We start from the raw sequence: 5,134 nt of genomic DNA on the forward strand, positions 1-5,134 counted from the left end.
GTTACTTTTGATCAAGTTTTTCCAGGCTTGTGGCGTTAGATTTAATCGAGACTGCCTTATTGTTGATCGAGTTGATCAATCGTGGCATTGGAGCTGGAGGAGACAACCAATAGGAGGGGCTGAAATGTCTTAATTCACGACTTTGATTGAGATGTTGGGTAGCATGGTTTTTTGTAGCCGTCCTGACAGTTGGATTTGGGATTTGGGCAATGGGGCTGATTTCACAGTTAAGGCTACCCGCCATCTTATTGATGATTTGATGTTACCTCATGGTTAGACATACAGCTTGGAATACGTTTATTCATATAAAGATTAATATACTTCGTTGGAGATTTATGCTTAATCGGCTCCCCACTAAAGATAACCTTATTGCTCGAGGTATTCATGTTCCTGGTCATCTTTATTCTATATGTGGGGATCATTTAGAGAATCGTACACTACTACACAAGTCATTTAATAGTGCGAGTGATTTTTATTTTTTGATGCGGTCCTTTCTAAAAACCGCCTTATTAAATATCTACAACATAAAAAAAGAAGAGAATCACACCATAAAATAGATTTATTAGTGCGGTTTTCCAAAATCGCACCATTAAAGCATTTTTTGAGGTGGTTTCCCAAAACCGCACCAAAAAACAATTAAAACCGCCTCAAAATATAATTCGCACTAAAAAACATTGAACTGCACCAAAAAATAATTCGCACTAAAAACATTCAACCACACCATTAATCTTTCCTCTAAAAATTTCATTCGAATTTTTCATTCTTCACGAGATCCCTCCAAATTTCGTTCAAAATTTTCATGTTCAAGCAAGCTACAAGTTGGTTGATCCTTCGAATTTTTCATTTCCCTCCTATATTTTCGTTTTCCTTCTATATTTTCATTTCCCTCTAAAAGTATGTGTGTCCTGCGTGTGCTTTTCCCCATTTTACAGACAACACAAGAAGCATATATCTTTTCTTCTTCCTTATTTTCCTTTTCTGATTAACGTTTGGTTTGTTTAAGGTGAAATAAGTTGTTTAATCGGAAATATGTAGGAGATGGTGGTGCTTCGATGGTTATCAGTATAGGCACGACATTTATGGTCGGTGGTGTGTTGACGATGGTTAGTGGTGGAGATGGTAGGTATGCAGATAAACTAATTTTTGTTCTTCCTTTTTTTTACTGATTTATGTTTGGTTTGTTTAAGGTGGAAAAAACGATGGTAACTGGGGATGTTGGGTGTTCTTCGTGGCTGTAATGGTGGTTTCTGGCAAAAGTGGGGCAGATGGCGATGGTGTCAACTGGTGGTGGTTTATGCTCGGTTGTAAAGGAGGTCAAGGTAGAGATGCTCGACGGTGGTTAATGGCGATAAAAATGGTGTGTCTTGGTGAATCTTGTTTTCTCGGCAACAAACACGCGGTAGAGATGATGGTGGTTTAAGGGTGGTTTCCGGTGGGATGGTTTTTTTATTTTTGTGTTGTTTGCATTTTTTTGGGGCGGTTTTCATCATTTTATGGTGCAATTTGTATTTTTCCTCTGCTATTTTTTGGTACGGTTTTGATTATTTTTTGAGGCGGTTTTATAACCGCACTGTTAAATGAGGGTATTTTTTGATGCGATATTTGTTAGTGCGGTTCAATAACCGCATCAAATAACTATTTTAACCACATCAACAAATCATTTATGTACTAGTGGTAATCACACCTTCGTGGAGTGTGATATCTCGAAAGATGTTTTAGCCAAGGTTTGGAAGTGGTGTGATCTTGAGTTCCCTTCGATCCAAACAACTATGGAGTTACAAGATTTCGATTTTCAGCTTCGTCTGCCTGCCACCCGAAAGCTGCTCATGGATGTTATTCTCTCTACCACTTGGTAGAATATTTGGAAGTACAAGAATAAACTCATTTTCGATCGTGTTAAGCCTAGGATTGGATACTATATTTGATGATATTGTTTCTTTCACGTATTGTTGGGTAGTGCATAAGAAACATAAACTCCACATTGATTGGAGTTTATGGCTTCAAAACCTTCTTTTAAACTCTTTGTAAATTTTTTTTCACTAGCATCTTGTTAGTGTTTTTCGTTTAATTTATTCAGCTTAATATATATATATATATATATATATATATATATATATATATATATATATATATATATATATATATATATATATATAGAGAATTATATAAATAGTTCCTTTGGTTTACCCATGGACAAACTTGGTCTCAACTGAAAAAACCAAATTATCCCCACATTCAACGCACGTGATAGGGCTTAAGGAACAAATTTCACAGGTTTAGCAAAAAAAAAAAAAAAAAACATTTCACAATAGTTTTGGAAACGTCATGGACAATGTTCGTCAAAATATTTTAGTAAAAACTGAGTGTGTAACCTTTAGTAAACTACGAGGACCATTTGAGTAGTTTTGTGTATTGAAAATTAATAGTGTATGTTAGTAGGTATATGCGGCATGGAGTGTTTTTCTTTTATATATACCACTGTATTGCTTAACCTCCTTGCTGTATCACCTAAGTTCATCTTTGTGTTTATTCAGTATGGTTTTCCTTGAATATCTGATCATTATCATTTTCCTTTCTTTTCTAGTTTTTCATTACCAACCTCAAAACCTAAAAACTCTCAAGGATAGAAATTGGCTGCCTCTTGGTTTCTTTTCTGAAATCCTCACAAACTTGCACCGACTCCATGATTTTTTGGCCATATATCTTAATCGTAGTGGCGGTACTTTCATGTTGAGAGGGCCTTGGTTTGCCAGCATGGATATGCTTATTACCACAGACCCATTAGACATCCACCATGTTTTGAGCAAGAACTTTCCTAATTATCCAAAAGGGCAAAATTACCGTAAATTGTTCGACATTTTTGGAGATGGAATCATTAATATCGACGGACATTTATGGGAAATTCACCGCAAAACCATCATGTCTCTCTTTAGACAACCCAACTTTCAAAGTGTTTTTGAAGCAGTTGTCTGGAAGAAGGTGGAAAGTGGGCTTTTGCCAGTATTAGAGTCTATTTCCAAAACGGGCATGGAGATCGATTTGCAGGACGTATTTCAAAGATTCACTTTTGACACTATATGCAAGGTGCTCTTAGAATATGACCCGCAAAGCTTGTCTCTCAATTTTCCTTACATTCGGTGTGAGAAAGCCTGGGTAGATATTACAGAAGGCATGTTGTACAGGCATCTTATGCCCCCAATCTTTTGGAAACTACAACGACTACTGAAAATGGGGAATGAGAAGAAGCTGAGTGAGGCATACAATGCAGTTGATCACTTTGTAGACAAGTGCTTAGCTAGAATAAAACACGAGTCCAGTAACATGGAAAGTGAACATTCTCATGAAAGTTTTGGATTAGTGACATCCCTGGTAACAGAGTTCAAAAGCCAAAGCGGCAATTTTGGATATCCCAAAAACTTTGTAAGGGATACCATAGTGACCCTAATGGGCGCAGGGAGAGATACAACTACCGCAACTCTCTCATGGTTTTTCTATCTCGTTGCAAAAAACCCAATCGTAGAGGACAAGATCCGAGAGGAGATTCACACGTTTCTGGAGATGAAAGTAGATGATCAGAAGAACTGGAATTCCAAAGAGGTAGGAAAACTGGTTTATCTTCATGGGGCTCTATGCGAAGCCTTAAGGCTTTACCCTGCTGTTCCTTTTAACCACAAAACTCCATTACAGTCAGAAATCCTTCCAAGTGGCCACCAAGTTAGTCAAAACACCAGGATTATTCTATATTACTATGGAATGGGAAGGATGGAAAAGATATGGGGTAAGGATTGCATGGAATTCAAGCCTGAAAGATGGATTTCAGAGAAAGGAGGTATCAAACATGAGCCATCTAACAAGTTCGTGGCATTTAGTGGTGGGCCGAGGACATGCTTAGGTAAGGACATGAGTTTCACTCAACTAAAGATAGTGGCATCTACAATCATTTATCATTATCACATTGAGCTGGTAGAAGGTCACCCGGTTATTCCTAGCGCTTCCATGGTACTTATGATGAAGCATGGGTTGAAGGTCAGGTTAACCAAAATAAGTGAAGAAAATATTTGAGCCAAATACCAGAAGAAAACGTAATAAATCTATCTGGTGTGATCAAATTACAATTTTATGTTTTGTTTGATAATGAGTTCGAGTTTCTAATAAATCCTGTTGCATATGTGTGTTAATTAAGAACATGATCATTATATGCATCAGCTGTTGGCATATATGTCACCTATGTTTGGAAGTTTCTATATATATATAGAAGTTTCTTTGTATCTCAGATATTAGGTTTGTAAAATGATAATCTTAAAGTTCTTTCTTTAATTATGTCTCTCTCCTTCATCTAATACGCTTGTCTACAAAATACAAAACAACCTTTAGAAAATTCAACCGGACAAAGAAGGACAAGTACGTGAGCTCTTCCCTCATTGCAACTCTTCACCTCAGAGTGGCAGACATCTATACCTATCGGAACAAAACAAAGCACGAGAGTTGTGGAATAATCAAGTTTTACACGGCAACCTATTCCCGACAACTTTATTACCCTCAAACGCAAGTCTCCAAAAACCAAAGTGTAATAGGGTTACAAATTCTTTTGCAAGCTTTCATGTACTATTTTCTCTTTTTTTTTTTTTTTCGTTATACCTACTAGCACTTTCTGGGGTCTATTCCCTCACGTATAATTAACAACACTTGCGAAAAATAAGGGAACTGTCTACATGGAAGTTTCCCTTTAAACTAGGATCAACTTTAGTTAGCAATCACTACTACATAATGTATTTATTAGTGCGATGGTTTTTATTTTTTTGATGCGGTGGTAGCTCAAAACCGCATCATTAAACTATTTTCGCATCAATAAATCAAGAAACCGCATCATTTAAAACATTTATTAGTGCGGTTTTCAAAAAACCGCATTAAAAGTGATGAATCAAAGAATCGAGTATTGAATTAATCAGAGTATGAATTCAAGTATGAATGCGAGATTTGAACACCGGATGTAAATATGATCTTGTTTCAGCTCTATTATGTTTTCGTATCTTTACAGAGTACAATAGGCAGGTCTGTAAAAACTCTTATCTAACTCTAGTAAATAACCTTATTTATAGGGAACCGAAAGCGTACAAAAAATATACTAAGGCAT

The 5,134-nt window shown here is 36.4% G+C and overlaps 1 pseudogene; it reads left to right on the forward strand.

Annotated features, from left to right (window-relative positions):
• The first annotated feature begins 2,511 nt into the window (after positions 1-2,511).
• On the forward strand, positions 2,512-4,268 carry LOC145133503 (alkane hydroxylase MAH1 pseudogene; annotated as a pseudogene).
• The last annotated feature ends 866 nt before the right edge of the window (positions 4,269-5,134 follow it).

The sequence above is a fragment of the Lactuca virosa genome, chromosome 8 (assembly GCF_052849685.1).
Source record: "Lactuca virosa cultivar CGN04683 chromosome 8, Lactuca_virosa_CGN04683_v6, whole genome shotgun sequence".
NCBI lineage: Eukaryota > Viridiplantae > Streptophyta > Magnoliopsida > Asterales > Asteraceae > Lactuca > Lactuca virosa.